At 43.3% G+C, this 19,221-nt stretch overlaps 1 protein-coding gene across 4 annotated transcripts in view; it reads right to left on the bottom strand.

The window, feature by feature from the left end:
- Positions 1 to 19,221, bottom strand: part of LOC129710404 (rho GTPase-activating protein 27-like) — a 257,949-nt gene that overhangs the window by 148,030 nt on the left and 90,698 nt on the right. The window lies entirely within an intron of this gene.

The raw sequence follows: 19,221 nt of genomic DNA, 5'->3' as shown, positions 1-19,221 counted from the left end.
TGACAAGGATAGAAAATTGGTTGGCAGACAGGAAACAAAGAGACGGGATTAAGGGGCCCCTTTCAGAATAGCAGGCAGTGACTAGTGTGGAACCGCAAGGCTCGGTGCTGGGACCGCAGCTATTTACAATATACATCAATGATTTAGATGAAGGGATTACGTAACAAGTGGGCAGATGCATGGCAGATGCAGTTTAACGTGGATAAATGTGAGGTTATCCACTTTGGTAACAATAACAGGAAGGAAGATTATTATCTAAATGGTGTCAAGTTGGGAAAATGGGAAGTACAACGGGATCTGGGGGTCCTTGGTCATCAGTCAATGAAAGTCAGCATGCAGGTACAGCAGGCAGTTAAAAAAGCGAATGGCATGTTGGCTTTCATAACAAGAGGAGTTAGTAAAGGAGCAAAGAGGTCCTTCTGCAGTTGAACAGGGACCCTAGTGAGACCACACCTGGAGTATTGTGTGAAGTTTTGGTCTCTAAATTTGAGGAAGGACATTCTTGCTATTGAGGGAGTGCAACGTAGGTTCACAAGGTTAATTCCCGGGATGGTGGGACTGTCATATGCTCAGAGAATGGAGCGGCTGGGCTTGTATACTCTGGAATTTAGGATGAGAGGGGATCTTATTGAAATGTGATTATTAAGGGTTTAGACACGCTGGAGGTAGGAAACATGTTCCCGATGTTGGGGGAGTCCAGAACCAGTGGCTACAGTTTATGAATAAGTGGTAAGCCATTTAGAACGGAGATGAGGAAACATTTTTTCACACAGGGAGTTGTGAGTCTGTGGAATTCTCTGCCTCAGATGGTGGTGGAGGCCGGTTCTCTGGATACTTTCAAGAGAGAGCTAGTTAGGGCTCTTAAAGATAGCGGAGTCAGGAGATATGGAGAGAAGGCAGGTACGGGTTACTGATTGTGGATGATCAGCCATGATCACATTGAATGGTGGTGCTGGCTTGAAGGGCCAAATAGCCTATTCCTGCACCTATTGTCTATTATCACCTATTCCTTCTTTCCATAAATGCTGCCTCACCCGCCGAGTTTCTCCAACATTTGTGTCTACCATGACTCATCGTGCGATATTCTCTCTGTCACCTTAGGTTCCTTTTACAGTCATTATCGATTTCTAGTCCTTTGTTACTTGACTCTCTAGTCAAAAGGAAAAGTTTATCTTTATTCACTTTGTCTATATCCTTGCTGATTTGAACTCGTCCATCAATTCATCTCTCAAATGTCTCTGCACTGTGAAGATATACACATGTTTCTCCAGTCAATTCGCATAACTGAATTCCATCATCACTGGGACTATTCCAATAAATATTTTCCAAACCCTCCCAAACGCCTTCACAAGATTCCTAAGTGTGGTGGCCAGAAATGGACAATAATTCTCCAGCCGTGCTTGAAGCAGCACTTGACAGGGGATTCGTGCAATTTCCTTGCCTATGTAGCCATGCTCTCATTTCTAAAAATCTAGTTACACAGTGGCACAGTTAGTAAAGCTGCTACCTCACAACCCCAGAGGTCTGGGTTCGATCCTGTCCTTGGGTGCTGTTTGTGTAGTGTTCGCACCTTCTCGCTGTGACCATGTAGGTTTACCACGGGTGCTTTGGTTTCCTCCCACATCCCAAAGACGTACAGGTTTGTAGGTTAATTGGCCTCTGTAAATTGCCCTAAGTGTGTCGGTTGTGGATGTGGTTGTCCGTCGGGTAGACGCGGTGGCACAGCGGTAGAGTTGTTGCCTTACAGCAAAATGCAGCGTCAGAGATCCAGGTTCGATCCCGAGTACGGGTGCTGACTGTATGGAGTTTGTACGTTGTCCCCGTGATCTGTGTGGGTTTTCTCCAAGATCTTCAGTTTCCTCCCACACCCCAAAGACGTACAGGTTTGTAGGTTAATTGGCTTGGGTGATGCTGAGTGATGCTCTACCTGGAGCTTTTCAGCGTACTACACCCAGATCCAGATCCAGATAGGAAAGCCTGACTTGCTGCGTTACTTCAGCATTTTGTGTCTCTCTTATACGTAAATAATCTGTCTGACTTGGCAGTTTTATTGATTATTATGAGCTACATTCTATATTGGACTCAATTATCACCCTGACTCAATGAAGGAGACTCCCGATTTCAGAGTTTCCCATCCACAAATGCACCCTTGGCTGTATGGGGAGAACATTACTTGCATCGTAGGGGAAGTAGTACGGAGTTAGTCAACTCCTCCCTGGCCTCAGCTGTCAGTTTGATCAAGGTTAATCTAACTCATCTACATTTCACCACTGCACAATTTCTCTTGATTTGTTTACTATTAGCAAATCGATCCTTAAAATCTCCAGTTCCCCACATCCTCTGCCTCATAGAATAGAATAGAATAGAATAGAATGCTATTTATTGTCATTCAAACCTAGGTTTGAACGAAATTCCATTTCTATAGTTTTTTACATTACAAAACAATCCAAGACCCACACTTAACACAGTTTACATAAACATCCATCACAGTGAGTCTCCAACATCTCCTCACTGTGATGGATGGCAAAGTCTTTATCTCTTCCTTCTCCCGCGGTCCAGCAGTCCAATTGCAGTGTCGAGGCAAACTGGGGCTCCAATGTTAAAGCCCCCGGCGGGCGATGGTAAGTACAGATTTCCACTTCATCTATGCGCCATCACAGTTTTTGTAGAATATGGAAAGTGTTATCGACTGCCAACAGGAACACGAGCCTCATATCAGCAACATGCAGAAGCAACTGTTTGCCTGCAGCTAAATACCAGGACGTCAGTAGAGGAAGTCATGTAAGAACATTAGAAAACCATTCGGTCCCTCAAGCCTAGTTGATCTTGGTTAATCCACTTATTTTGCCTTGCACCTTCTGTCTTTTCAACCCTGGCCTTTTTCCACCATCTGCCTATCAAAGCTTCCCGTTATCTGTATCCATCTATTCCCTGCCAGGCTTTGTCCTGACCCTCCTATCTTTCAGCTTTCAATTTCCCCAACTGCAATCGGTCTGAAGAAGGTTCCCGACAGGAAGCGTCACCTATCCATGTTCTCCAGTGATGCTGCCTGACCCGATGAGTTACTCAGCATTTTGTCTTTTTTTTTGTAAACCAGCATCTGCAGTTCCTTGTCTCCACATCTTTTCCAACTAGCTTCTTCCAAAGTGTAGGTCTTCGTCTACAGCCCCACAAACATTTCTCAATCCTGGTTTTGATCCAGCACCAGCAGACCTTTGGGAGTGTGACCAGTTTCCACCATTGCTTCAATGGTAATCTTAAAAGGCCTACCTTTAATTAGAAACATAGAAAACAGGTGCAGGAGTAGGCCATTCGGCCCTTCAATCCACACCACCATTCAATATGATCATGGTTGATTATCCAGAATCAGTACCCTGTTCCTGCTTTCTCCCCATATCTCTTGATTCCATTAGCCCCAAGAACTATATCTAACTCTCTCTTGAATACATCCAGTGAATTGGCCTCCACTGCCTTCTGCGGCTGAGAATTCCACAGATTCACAACTCTGGGTGAAAAAGTTTTTCCTCATTTCAGTCCCAAATGGCCTAATTCTATTCACCCACTGGATGAAATAGTTCCTTGTGTCATCTCAGTTAAACCAATTAGATCATCCCATAACATCATAATTTTCAGATGCATGTACAGAAGGAAACAAAATGGCAACAATGAAACCACATCAGGAATATTTCTTTAAACTAATTTGTTTCGATTATATTAAGATCGTGGAGCGCGCGATCCCTTTGCCAGGGATCGACAACTGAGCTCCACCCGTGGTGGCTTGCGAACTTTAACATCGTGGAGCCCTGGGTCTCTGGTCAGAGTCTGACTTTGGGAACTCCAAGTCGCAGGAACTTCGACCGCCCCGAAGCGGGAGTTTTGATCGCCCCCATGTGGGAGTTTCGATCGCTCCCACGCGGGAGCTTTGACCATCGGCTGCAGGTGCACTGATCGCCCTGACAGATGGTTCGACTGCCCCGACTGCGGGAGAATAAAGAAGAAGATGTGGGGAATCCGCTGTAGGGGATGTTTACGTTAACGTTTATGTAGTTGCGTGTCTTGTTTCTTTTTTGTTTCGTATGATTGTATGGTAATTAAGATAGAAAATAGGTGCAAGAGGAAGCCATTTGGCCATTCGAGCCAGCACCGTTATTCATTGTGATCATGGCTGATCATCCACAATCAGTAACCCGTGCCTGCCTTCACCCCATATCCCTTGCTTCCATTAGCCCCGAGAGCTCTATCTAACTCTTTTTTAAATTCAGTCAGTGAATTGGTCTGTACTGCCTTCTGTGGCAGAGAATTCCACAACTTCACTGTATAATCACTGGATAATCATATCACTGTACCTACAAACGCACCAACATCAGTATTTTGGAGGAAACCAACATGACCAGCATCACCACCACAATAATGCAGCACCAAATTCGATGGAATGGCAATGTCATCCGCATGTCAACACACGTCTCCCTGAACAAATCTTGTACTCTCAATTGAAGGAAGGTCGGCGAGCCGCTGGCGGGCCAAAGAAACACTTCAAGGACAATATCAAGCACAGTCTGAAGAAATTCCACATCACATCGAGTAACTGGGAGCACATTGCACTGGACAGGCGCTCCTGGAGGAAATCCGTGAAGGAAGGAGCTGCACGTCACGAAATTGAACTACGCCATCTCACGGAGACAAAGCGACAGCACTGTAAGGAGAGAGAGAAGGGGGCTCGACGACTACCAACCACCGCCAGTCTCCACTGCCCTCGTTGCACCAAGGGATGTGGATCGTGGATCGGCCTCTACAGACATCTGTAGACCCACAAGTAGACGACCCTATGGAGAGGAGAGGACTGTCATACTCGTTTCCAGTGACCGCCGATGATGATGATGAATTGGTTCACATGATAATAAAAGACCTTTGAAAATATACAACTTGACCATGAAGAGGATTAAGACAACCAGGATTAGTAAAGGTCATAATTAATTGTTAGGTTGCAGAAATTGCCTTCATAACACGACTGGAGAAAACGACTTTATGGATACGTGCAATATGGATATTATTGTTTCAAACGTGCATTATACTCACGGTTCATTTTTATTAAACTTATTAATGAAGGGCTATGTTGATTATATTTTAGAAACATAGAAATTAGGTGCAGGAGTAGGCCATTCGGCCCTTCGAGCCTGCACCGCCATTCAATATGATCATGGCTGATCATCCAACTCAGTATCCCGTACCTGCCTTCTCTCCATACCCTCTGATCCCCTTGGCCACAAGGGCCACATCTAACTATTTCATCAATTTTAAACTGTAAGCAAATAAAGAGCAAACCTTTTAATGTTCCTTTCAAACATGGCAAAGATGCTGTGCCCGTCTAAGTGCCTCTTTATACATTAATAATCTCAGGATGACATTTATTTTTCTAAATTTGGTGACAAACCCCACTGAAATTGTTATTTAATAATAAGCCATCGAACAAATTTTAAAGAAGATTATATCACATCCTGCTGTCTTTGTGGGATTCAGACAGTGAACAAGATAAGGAAACATCCCAGTAAAGCTGTTTCCTGCACATAGCTATGAAGCTCCTGACAAACACTCATGTTGAACAAGAAAATCCACTTTCTCCTTCATCCTCTTTGCTTATCTTTGACTCACACAAGTGACAAGGCCCAGAACTTTGACTGGGCGTATGCTTCAATAACCTTTACTGGTTCCTCTTCACTGGAGGAGAATGGTTGCAAGTTTGGTATTTTTAGAATTTGCAATTTTTATTTAATTTGAATCCGGTTTCCATTTTCTAAATTAATGTTCAAACTTTTAAAATTGTGATTAATTTTTAAAGCAATGTCTTTGAGTGTCCGTCGCACACACACAAGCAATCATAGCGTTCTGTCGACACAAGGAACTGCAGATGCTGGTTTACAAAAAAAAGATACAACATGCTGGAATAACTCAACTGGCCAAGCAGCATCTCTGGAAGACATGGATAGGTGGTTTCAGGTCAGGACTTTTCCTCAAACTAATTGTGGTAGAAGGAGAAAGCTGGAAAAGTGGTGGTGGTGGGACAAGGCATGGCAAGTAGTAGGTGGACTGTATTCTGCTTGTTTATGAGCAGTTTCATGGGCAAGGGTTAAACTGATCTCCCGGTTGCTAAACACTTTAATTCCCCTTCCCATTCCCACACTGACCTTTCTATCCTGGGCCTCCTCTATTGTCAGAGTGGAGCAACATCATCTCATATTTCACAATCGGCAGATTACAACCCAGGGGTATGAATATTGATTTCTCTAACTTCAAGTAACCCCTGCATTCCCTCTCTCTCCAGCCCTCCCCCACCCAAGCCACACCAGCTTTTCGTTCTCATCTAGCAAACAGCTAACAGTGGCTTATTTCCTTCATCATAGTTACTTTTTTACATATCTTTCAATCATTGGTCTATATCTATCTACATCATCGTCTATATCTCTTGTTTCCCTTTCCGGTGACTTTCAGAAGGGTCTTGGCCCAAAAGGTCACCCGTTTTTTCTCTCCAGAGATGCTGCCTGTCCCGCTGAGTTACTCCAGCATTTTGTGTCTATCTTCGGTTTAAACCAGCATCTGCAGTTCCTTCCTACACATTATACTGCCCTCTCTCACCAACAGCACAACAATAAAAACAGCCTTGCCAAGAGATTCCTAAATGAAAGGCTCTTTGTTTAGTTCGCATTCACGCCCATTGGCAGTTCCAGACAAGGTAATTTCAGAGCTGGTTGGTATGTTAGCAGTGGCAAGGAGCAATTCAATGTTGTTCACTAAATCCAGGCCAATGAGTGTAGCAGAATTGAAAGGGCCCAAGGTTATAATCATTTGGAGGAACATCAAGTAATTGCATTCACTTAACTACCACCATAACCAAGGGGACTAAAACCAAATAAATCCTCTGGTTTGATAACCCACATCACAGATTGTAAAACAGGTGTTCTCATAGACAGTATATTCAACATCAATGATCAACCTCATGTTGTTAGATTTTAGAACAGGCATAACAAAGAAGTAACATAAAATTTTAGACTGAGAGTGAAAAAACATCAATTATATTTGACAACCATTCTCATAATAAAATTGTGTTCCTTCATTAAGGATATGGTGACAAAGTTATTAGAGAGCAATAATATTATTAGGCAAGGTTTTATGAAAATAAAAATAATGTTTGATAACTCAAATAAATCTTTTGATATAACTAGCAATGGACATAAGAGGGAACCAATGGACATATATTTGATTTTTGTATTTGATACACTCATGCCCAGTTAAGTGTACCCCAAGGCCATCACCACTCTGAACTCTACACCGAACACACAGCCCCCATAGCCAATATTTTGTACAGCCACAACACTATACTGTGAAATATTGCACATTGTACATTATGACTTGCAATTGTTGTTACAGGTATTCGTTATTCGTTATTATTTATTGTCCAAGATGCTCTGCAGTTTGAGGAGCATCCTCCAAGACCACCTCCCAGGAATCCAACTCTGCCCCAGGCCAGAACCAGCTTTCCAGATTTGTTTGTTGATCTTTTTGGCATCTGCAGCCTTCACCCTGCTGCCTCAGCACACGGCAGCGAAGAGGATGGCACTGGCTATCACCGGTGCCTTCACAGAAGGCACCGCCGGCTCTGTCCCTTCTTGCACAGGGCTTCAGCTTTCCTGGACCAGTCCAGTTTACTGTCCAGTTACAGTCCAAGGTATTTGTACTCCCTGGTAAACTGCACATCCACACCTTTGATGGACAGAGGACAGGGGTGTTCCTCTCCTCCTAAAGTCCACCAACAACTCCTTAATCTTGTTGGTGTTGAGCTACAGGTGATTCAGCCCACACCACTCAACAAAGTCCTGGACTACACTGTATTCAGCTTCCCTCCCCTCACTGATGCAGCCCACAATTGCAGAGTCATCTGAAAACTTCTGTAGGTAATATAGAACTAGTATGAAGGGACGATCGGTGGTCGACATAGATCCAGTGGACCAAAGGGATTGTTTCCATTGAGTGGCACAGGAGTGCCAGAGACCCAGGTTCGATCCTGACTAGGGGTGGAAGATTGCAACCTTCACTTCACCTGTTTCGACTAATGCAATCAACTCGACATGCACAAACGGAAGATCAAATAGAACAAGTTGTCCTACAACTTTAGGCTGTGTACGCCACACAAAAGAAGAAGAATATCCTGACTAAGGATGGTGTCTATACGGAGTTTGCACTTCACCCTGTAGACCACGTGAGTTTTCTCCGGGTGCTCTAGTTTCCTCGCACATTCCAAATATGTGCTGGTTTGTAGGTCAATTGGCTTCTGTAAATTGTCCCTAATGTGTAGGATAAAACTAGTGTATAGGTGATCGTGGTCGGTGCGGACTCAGTGCGCTGAAGTTTCCATGCTGTATCTCTAAACTAAACTAAACTAAGTCAACATGAAGTCTCCTTGGGTCCACCATAACTGATTACATCATTAGTCCAATTATCAACATGCAAGTTGTTTGAATTCCTTCACCAGATTTTTCACAGTTAGAACCTTAAAGTTAGATCTTGAGCATTAACAAACAAAAGTGTAATTTTTGCACTGATATTTTATGAGCTGAACTGCTGTAAACTAAATTTAAAAAATGCTGCCAAACTGGCGACAGTACACTTTCTCAGTGTACTACTGCTATACTGTATCTGAGATGCTTATCTAAGATGTATCTAAGTGCTTATGTGTAGATACTTGTACTGAACTGTACACAAACAATAATTTCACTGTAACTCAGTACATATGATAAATAAAGTATCATACCAAAAAAGAGAATTAATGTGGACTCATTAGGAATTTCTATCCTGTTATTTCATTTATCAATTTTCAAAGATCTTAATTTTGATGATATGCTAAAGGATAGATAGCTATTTGCCAAATTGTGGAGACACAAAGACCTGTAGATGCTGTAAACTTGCGTGGAACACAAAGTGCTGGAGTAACTCAGTGGTTCAGGCAGCATCTCTGGCGGACATGGAAAGGTGATGTTTCAGGTCAGTCGGGACCCAAAACGTTTTCTATCCATGTCCTCCTGAGATGTTGCCTGACCCAGTGAACGCCTCCAGCATTTTATGTTCTACGACAGATACTTTATTCAGCGCTTCGCTCATGATTAGCAGATGAATGAAATGCTTTCTCCACTGCACCTCGAGGTTTTGGCAGCGGCTTGCAGTCCAACTGGAGACATCGTAGGTGACTTCTGCTTAGGGTAAGGGAGGTGTCCTGCACAGCATCTTGGGACATAAGTGTGGCGTGGTCAGAGTGAACTAATTGCACAAGTATTAAAAGATATTTCTAAGTCTCATCGATACCAGAAGTAGCTCAGGAATGCAGCAATCACAGAGCGTTCATACCCTGCCAAGCAACACCCAATTCAGGTTCATGTGAAGGCATTCACTTGCCTGGGATTTACCTATCTTAAACCTACAACATACCTTAAGTCTGTTTCTTCTATGTTACAGTGGAATGTGGGTGTAGCTGGAAGGACTGGATTTATTGTCCATCCTTACCTGTTGTTGTGAAGGAAGAATTAAATCACTTTTTAACAACGCTGCAGAATTGCTGCCTCACAACACCAGAGACCCAGGTTCGATCCTGACTACTGGTGCTGTCCGTACAGAGTTTGTAGGTAATCTCACGTGGGCTTTCTCCCAGTGCTCTGGGTTCCTCCCACATTCCAACGAAGTGTAGTTTGTAGGTTAGACATAAAAAGCTGGAGTAACTCAGCGGGTCAGACAGCATCTCTGGAGAAAAGGAATGGGTGACTTTTCAAGTCGAGACCGTTCACCAGAGATGCTCTCTGACCCGCTGAGTTACTCCAGCTTTTGTGTCTATCTTCAGTTTAAACCAACATATACAGTTCCTTCCTACACATAGTGTGTAGGTTAATTGGCTTCTGTAAATTGTTCCTAGTGGATAAGATGCAAAAGTGGGAAAAATAGAATGACTATACAGGTGATTAATGATCAGCGCGGACTCGGAGTGCAGAGGGCCTGTTCCACACTGTATCTCTAAACTCTAAATTCTTAATAGAAAGAAAAGCATTTTATGTGTGTGTATGATATGGAACTCATATTAAGATGTTGAAGACAGCCAAATGTGACTTTCAGAAGAAACCAGGATAGGAATTCAAGGGAAAATTAATTTAAAGAGCTACAACCAACACACATAATGTACAGTTGGGCCTCGATGGGCTGAATAATTTTCTCTGTTCCATAACATTTATTTTAGGTTCAGGATAGAGCTGTGATGGGGTTTGGAACGAATGGTCTGGGCAGGTTCCCCACACGAGGTTCCCCTTTATTTAATCAAGGAGAACAACCTGGGCCATGGTTGGAAGACTGATGGACCGGACTGGAATTGTTCCCTGGTAATCACTCACTTCCATGCACATCAGGTAGAGACACAACTAGAATGTAACAATAAAACAAACTCAGGTTTGAGCCCAACCAGCCTTCTCTGAACTACTTTCGCTGCATCAGGACCTTTCCTTAAATAAAGAGACCAATACGGCACACAGCAGTCGGGATGTGGTCTCATCAATGACTGATGGCTACCGATGAGTTCATAAGCGATAGGAGCAGAATGAGGTCATTCGGCCCATCAAGTCCACTCCACCATTCAATCATGGCTTTGGCCTCTGGTCCTAGACTCGCCCACTGGTGGAAACATCATCTCCACATCCACTCTATCCAGGCCTTTCACTATTCGGTAAGTTTCAATGAGGTAAACTGCAGTGACAACAGGTCCAGTGCCGTCAAACACTCATCATATGTTAACCCAATCATTGCTGTAAACCTCCTCTGGAACCTCTCCAATGCCAACACATCCGTCCTCAGATATGGGGCCCAAAACTACTCACGAAATTCCAAATGCGGTATGACCCTATAAATCCTCAGCATTACATCCCTAGTTTTATCTAGCCCTCTCGCCCCAGTAACAATGAGATTGTTCTTTTAGTTTTGCTAATTCCCAACTGAAAATTCAAGGAACTGAAAGGGTCCCCATTACTACAGTCATTTTTTAATGCAGATATTAAATCATTCAAATGAAATTCCTAGCTGTTGTGGTAGAATTCCAAACACATTCCCAGGACTTTAAATCAGTTTCTAGTTCAGCAGCCCAGTGACAATGTCCATGGCACAATAACGTAATTGGATGCTGTAGAAATCATAGAACAAACATGTACTTATTTGCTTATATATTGAACCAATTGTTTTGTAACATTGTACAGCAATTGCAGGACAATTCCATGCAATTTACCCCAGTCCTCACCTGCCTGACAACTGTAAGATTTAACGAAGCACCAACCAGTTTGGTGCTAATCCACCACTGTGGTTGCCTCTAAACCTCAGAAATGTTTCACCAGGAACAATGTGAGATCACCCACACAAGAAGGACTTCAGCAGTTCAAGAAGACAGCTCGTCCTCCCACCCTCAAGCCCAATTATGGATGGGCAATATAAACTCTGGGCTACCAGGGTTGACCACGTTCCAGAAAATGAGGCAGTAAAAACATAGGGATGAACATGATCACTGGGTTTATGTTGATCCCAACATTGGACGGCATAGTGGCAGAGTTGCTGCCTTAGAGCGCCAGAGACACAGGTTTGATCCTGACCACGGGTTATGTCTATATGGAGTTTGTACGTTCTCCCTGTGACCATGTGGGTTTTCTCCGAGGGCACCGGTTTCCTCCCACACTCCAAAGATGTACAGGTTTGTAGGTTAATTTACTTCAATAAAATTGTATAATTGCCCCTAGTGTGTGGGATAGTGCTACCCTACGGAGCGATTGCTGGTCGGCACGGACTTGGTTGGGCTGAAGGGCCTGTTTCTGCGCTTTATCTCTGGAGTCTAAAGTAAAGTCTAAAGTCTACTTGAACTTTATTTACTCAAGGAGAACAACCTAGGCCATGATTGTTAGAAGACTGATGGACTTGACTGGACTGGAATTGTCCCCAGGTAATCACTCACTTCCATGCACATCAGATAGATACACAGCTAGAATGTTGGACATTTCCGAATAAAACAACTCAGGTTTGAGTCCAAACAACCTTCTCTGAATGACTTTCACTGCATCGGTTCTTCGTCATGTTAGTAAATTGTGTATGATCGTGTTAGTGTACGGGGTGGTCGTTGGTTGGCGTGGACTCGGTGGGCCGAAGGGCCCGTTTCCATGCTGTGTCTCTAAAGTCCCAACAATCCCAGATTTAGTTTCTGATATGTATGTTGTTCATTAATCTCAGTCTTGAAAACAGATCAACCAACAGCAGCCAGAGATAAAAGGCACATTGCAGGCTTGTCTTCATTTGTCGTGGCATTGACTATACGAGTGAGAAAATCATAATGCAGCTTTATAGAGTCGTAGGGTGATACAGCGTGGAAACAGGCCCTTCAGCCGAACGTGCCCACACTGGCCAACATATCCCAGCTACACTAGTCCCACCTGCCGGCGTTTGGTCCATATCCCTCCAAACCTGTTCTATCCATGTACCTGTCTAACTGTTTCTTAAACGTTGGGATAGTCCCAGCCTCAACGACCACCCTTTGTGTGAAAATGTTACATAAAAATATCCACTGAAGGCCTCCAGAGCCTTCTGTGGCAAAGAATTCCACAGATTCACCACCCTCTGACTAAAGATATTTCTTCTCATCTCCTTCCTAAAAGAAGATGACTGAAGAAGGGTCTCGACACAAAACGTCACCTCTCCAGAGATGCTGCTTGTACCGCTGAGTTACTACAGCTTCTTGAGTCTATCTGCACTGTTCTATGTTCTATGTTAATAAATCACAGACATATCACTCTTCCACACATTTTTGGAAGTACAACAGGGATGACTCAACTGGATGAGGATATGATGAACACAAAAAACATGAGGAGAACTGCTATATTCAAGCAAATTGTGCTGCCTTTGCAGGTGAGGTTTACAGGAAGTCATAGTCAAGGAAGATGGCGCAACAATGGGCTGTGAATAACGTGGAAGACAGATATTAGCAAAACCGTAATGCCTTTCATCTCCAACAATATCCTGCTCTCACAGTTTCGAGCCTGTGAACGGAAATTAGATCCTGAGGAGGAATGAAAAGGCTGGCATAACCATTGAAACAAGGACTTACTAAAGTATTGTGATAAGCAAAATACATTAACATTTCAAAAGAAAGTGCCATGATGTAGGCATGAGAGGCATGGATGTGCTTTTGTTGGTATGGCTGTATGGTAATTCACATATCACTGTACCTTAATTGGTACACGTGACAATAAAAAGACCTTTGAAACCTTTGAAGGTAGACAAAAATGCTGGAGAAACTCAGTGGGTGAGGCAGCATCTATGGAGCGAAGGAAATGGGCAACTTTTTGGGTCGAGAACCCTCGTCAAACTGAAACTTTTTAGATAGGGTAGACAGTCAGAACCTTTTTCCCAGGTTGAGAGGTAGAGGACACAGCTATAATTTTGGCAAAAGAATAAATCAGGAAACGTAGTGCATCCGTGGATAACAAGGGAAATAAGGGATAGTATCAAAACAAAAGATGAGGCATACAAATTAGCCAGAAAAAGCAGCCTACCAGGGGACTGGGAGAAATTCAGAGTCCAGCAGAGGAGGACAAAGGGCTTAATTAGAAAAGGGAAAATATATATTTTTTATTTTCCCCCTCTCTTTCCCTCTTCTTTCCCTCTATTTCACCTATCCTTTTAGTTCTATCTAGTTATAAAAAAAAAAACGAAGAAAAATGTAAAAAATATTGGAGACAATGTAATAATAACTGTCAATGTTATCATTTTAAAAATGTAAGACAGTAATGATGTAATAGACTATGTACTTATCTCCAATAATAAAAAAAAAATAAAACAAAAAAAAAAAAAAAAAAAAAAAAAAAGAAAAGGGAAAATAGATTATGAAAGAAAATTGGCAGGGAACATAAAAACTGACTACAAAATTTTTTATAGATATGTGAAGAGGCAAAGATTAGTTAAAACAAATGTAGGTCCCTTGCAGTCAGAATCAGGCGAATTGATCATGGGGAACAAGGACATGCAGACCAATTGAATAACTACTTTGGTTCTGTCTTCACTAAGGAAGACATGAATAATCTGCCGGAAATAGCAAGGGACCGGGGGTTAAATGAGATGGAGGAACTGAGTGAAATCCAGGTTAGCCGGGAAGTGGTGTTAGGAAAATTAAATGGATTAAAGGCCGATAAATCCCCAGGGCCAGATAAGTTGCATCCCAGAGTACTGAAGTAGCTACAGAAATAGTGGATGCATTAGTGATAATTTTTCAAAAGTCTTTAGGTTCTGGAGTAGTTCCTGAGGATTGGAGGGTAGCTAATGTAGCCCCACTTTTTAAAAAGGGAGGGAGAGAGAAAACGGGGAATTACAGACCAGTTAGTCTAACATCGGTAGTGGGGAAAATGCTGGAGTCAGTTGTTTAAGGTGGGATAGCAACACATTTGGAAAGTGGTGAATTCATTGGACAAAGTCAGCATGGATTTATGAAAGGTAAATCATGTCTGACGAATCTTATAGAATTTTTCGAGGATGTAACTAGTAGAGTGGATAAGGGAGAACCAGTGGATGTGTTATATCTGGACTTTCAGAAGGCTTTCGACAAGGTCCCACATCAAAGTTCAAAGTAAACTTTATTGTCAATTCAAATAAATTGGATTGAAATTGCGTTTCCCCATACTCCAAATGTGCAAGTAATATTTATAACACAGACAGACAATATACCAATAAGATAGACAATATACATTATTTAAAATATTCACAGTGTGCCAGACTGTAGTAAAATTTTGGGGTATGTTATTAAAGTGCAATAATAAAGGTGCAATATAGAAAAGTGCAAATAGCATACTGCAGACATTGAGTTAAAGTTAAATGTTCATGGAATTTTCTTGAGTGTGTTGAGTAATCTGATGGCCTGAGAGTAAAAGCTGTTTTTGAATCTGGTGGTTTTGCTCCGCATGCTGCGGTAGCATTTGCCAGATGGTAGGAGAGTGAACAGTTTGTGTGCTGGGTGAGTGGTGTCTTTGATGATATTGGTTGCTCTCTTGCGATAGCGAGATGGGTATAAGTCCTGGATTGCTGATTGGGGTGATCTGGTGATCTTCTCCGCTGTCCTCACCACTCTCTGTAGGGCCTTCTGGTCAGCAGCAGAGCAACTGCCATACCAGACCGAGAGACTGCTGGTAAGAATGCTCTCAATGGCACCCCTGTAAAAAGTGGTGAGGGCAGAAGGGGGGAGGTCGGCTCTCCTCATCCATCGAAGGAAGTGGAGGCGTTGCTGAGTTTTCTTGACTAGGGAGATGGTATTGGTGGACCATGTCTGATCATCTGTGATGTGCACTCCCAGGAACTTGGTGCTTTTCACAGACTCCACTGCACTGCCATTGATGGTGAGTGGGGTGTGTGCTGTCTATTTCTTCCTGAAGTCCACAGTTATTTCTTTTGTTTTATTAACATTGAGTTGAAGGTTATTGATGTCACACATAAGAGATTAGTATGCAAACTTAAAGCACACGGTATTGGGGGTTCAGTATTGATGTGGATAGAGAACTGGCTGGCAGACAGGAAGCAAAGAGTAGGAGTAAATTGATCCTTTTCAGAATGGCAGGCAGTGACTAGTGGGGTACCGCAAGGCTCAGTGCTGGGACCCCAGCTATTTACAATAGATATTAATGATCTGGATGAGGGAATTGAATGCAACATCTCCAAGTTTGCGGATGACACGAAGCTGGGGGGCAGTGTTAGCTGTGAGGAGGATGCTAGGAGGCTACAAGGTGACTTGGATAGGTTGGGTGAGTGGGCAAATGCATGGCAGATGCAGTATAATGTGGATAAATGTGAGGTTATCCACTTTGGTGGCAAAAACAGGAAAGTAGATTATTATCTGAATGGTGGCCGATTAAGAAAAGGGGAGATGCAATGAGACCTGGATGTCAAGGTACACCAGTCATTGAAAGTAGGCATGCAGGTGCAGCAGGCAGTGAAGAAAGCGAATGGTAAGTTGGCATTCATAGCAAAAGGATTTGAGTATAAGAGCAGGGAGGTTCTACTGCAGTTGTACAGGGTCTTGGTGAGACCACACCTGGAGTATTGCATACAGTTTTGGTCTCCTAATCTGAGGAAAGACATTCTTGCCGTTGAGGGAGTACAGAGAAGGTTCACCAGACTGATTGCTGGGATGGCAGGACTTTCATAAGAAGAAAGACTGGATAGACTCGGCTTATACGTGCTAGAATTTAGAAGATTGAGGGGGGATCTTATAGAAACTTACAAAATTCTTAAGGGGTTGGACAGGCTAGATGCAGGAAGATTATTTCCGATGTTTGGGAAGTCCAGAACAAGGGGTCACAGTTTAAGGATAAGAGGGAAGTCTTTTAGGACCGAGATGAGAAAATCACTTTTTACACAGAGAGTGGTGAATCTGTGGAATTCTCTGCCACAGAAGGTAGTTGAGGCCAGTTCATTGGCTATATTTAAGAGGGAGTTAGATGTGGCCCTTGTGGCTAAAGGAATCACGGGGTATGGAGAGAAGGCAGGTACAGGGTACTGAGTTGGATGATCAGCCATGATCATATTGAATGGCCTACTCCTGCACCTATTTTCTATGTTTCTATAAGGCGAGAGGATGAAAGTTTAATAGAGATGTGTGGAGCAATTTTCTTTTACAGAGAGTGGTGGTGGACTGGAACACACTGCAGGGGTGGCGGTGGAGGCAAATATGCTGGTGGCATCGAAGAGGCATTTAGATGGGCACATGGAAATGCAGGGAATGGAGGGATATGGATCATGTTCAGGCAGACGGGATCAGTTTAACTTGACATCATGTACAGCATAAACATTGTGGGCTGAGGCTCCGTTCCTGTGCGATCCTGTTCCATGTAACTTGCAGTCAGATCTCTCTGTAATGGACGATTATGTAGAAACTTGAAGTGTGACAATGTATGCAAACAAAAGTGCAAGTGATCTATTAAATGAGTCAAGATTGAATCGATTTGCCAGCATTATCCATCTGTGCAAACTCCTTAGATTTGGAAAACAAACATATGAGTAATGGCTGACTGATTGTAACCAGTCCCATGCGTTCCCATCTATACCCGTACCCTTTCACCTGCTTGGTTTAGAGATACAGAGTGGAAACAGGACCTTCAGCCCACCGACCAGCAATCACCTGTACACCTATCCTACATGAGGGATAGTTTACAGGAACCAATTAACATACAAACCTGTACGTCTTTGGAATGTGGGTGGAAACTGGAGCACCTGGAGACAATCCGTGCGGTCACAGGGACAATGTGCAAACTCCTAAACCCTTGTATAAGTATTAAGAAACTATACCAACAATATTCAGATTCCCCTCCGAGGAAGGAAAAGATTTCCATGACTCTATATTTTTTGAGAGGAAAAACATTCCACCCGTCTTATTAGGGGCCTGTCCCACTTAAGTGATTTTTCAGGCAACTATCAAGAACACACACATACACACATCACTTCTTTCAACAGCCAGTTATGCAGGCGGGGGACAGGGCAAGCGGGGGGGGGGGGGGGGGGGGGGGGGGGAGCGCTGTCTAAGTGAAATTCACACGGTGCAAAGCCAATGTGATACAGACACACTGCGATGAACAGGAAGGTTGGCGCTGGAATTAAGACGGTGAAAGCACAGTGTACGGGAAGGGTCACGTAAGTCCTTTAAATGAGAGGGGGGAGAGAAGGGGGGAGAAGGGGAGACGGGGTGGGGAGAAGGAGTGGAGACACCTTTTAAGAAGCCAGAGATACATGGCTGTGAAGCATTAATATTACCGGTCGGTTATCCTTGGTTCTGAAAACTACTGTTTACTTTCTTTTTTCCCAATAAGCCAATGAAATTCACCGGTCAGCACCGCCTACAACCTACGAGAACCTACGACCTCCTGACGACACACTACCGCTGCACCTACGGCACGAGAATTCTCGCTACTCTCCATGGCGACTTCATTCTGATCACCGCTAATTTTTCAACATGTTGAAAAATTAGCGGCGACCAGAATGAAGCCGCGACTAGTTCCGAGAATGCAGGAACTACTCAAGATGATGAAGGCGACTCCCTGGCAACCACCCATGAACATGTGGCGACTGCATAGTCTCCTGTAGTCGCCTAAAAAGTCGCCTAAGTGAGACATGCCCATTAGAGTGACCTTTACAGTGACACCTAGTTCTCGATGATCTGATTCTTCACATCCACACTCAGAACCTCATGTTTCAATCACATCCCTTCAAATTCCAGAGGATACATGCCTTGTCTGTGCAATTTTACTCATTAGCCGACCCACCCATCCCAGATACGATTTAGTGAATCTCCGAATTGCTTCCAATGCATTGACATTGTTCCTTAAATAGAGATTTCCAACAAGATGCAGGCTGCCCCAGGCAACAAATACGTTCCGTTTTTACAGGTATCTTGTCCATTTGGCCATGACAGAAAATACACAGGTACTGTAATACCATTTAATAGACACATGGATATGTACATGGATAGGAGAGGTATAGATGGATTTGGGTCAAACTCGGAGAAATGGGACCAGTTTAGATGGGATATCTTGATTGGCATGGATGAGTTGGGCCAAAGGGCATGTTTCCCACTGTGTGACTATGACTATGTTCTCGTGATTCCCCCAGAGACCTGAATATATTTCTATTTCACTGATATAACAATTCTCTTTAGTAGTAACATTAATACTGCAACTGCATCTACCATTCTTTCATTAATCAGACCATGCCTCTTCAAATCCCTCCAAGGCCTATTATCCCTCTCACTATATGGAATGTAATGTCCCTCCCAAGTGTGGGATACTATTGGATCTCCTCGGCCTCAGTTGAAGGCAAGGTAGATCACAAACAAACTTTTACCTTGCTGCAACACTTTCTAACTAAAGAGTCCTTTAATTTATGAGGAATAGATAAGGTAGATGCAGAGTATCTTGCCCAGAGTAGGGGAATCGAGGACCAGAGGACAGGTATAAGGTGAAGAGGAAACGATTTAATATGAATCTGAGGGGTGACATTTTCACACAAGGGGTGGTGGGTGTATGGAACGAGTTGCCAGAGGAGGTAGTTGGGACAGGTACTATTGCAACGTTTAAGAGACATTTGGACAGGTACATGGACAGGACACGATTGGAGGGATCTGGGCCAAACGCA

Source organism: Leucoraja erinacea, chromosome 27 (genome assembly GCF_028641065.1).
Source record: "Leucoraja erinacea ecotype New England chromosome 27, Leri_hhj_1, whole genome shotgun sequence".
Classification (NCBI taxonomy): Eukaryota; Metazoa; Chordata; class Chondrichthyes; order Rajiformes; family Rajidae; genus Leucoraja; species Leucoraja erinaceus.
Note: the sequence above shows the minus strand (reverse complement) of the source record. Positions and strands in the feature narration are given on the sequence as shown.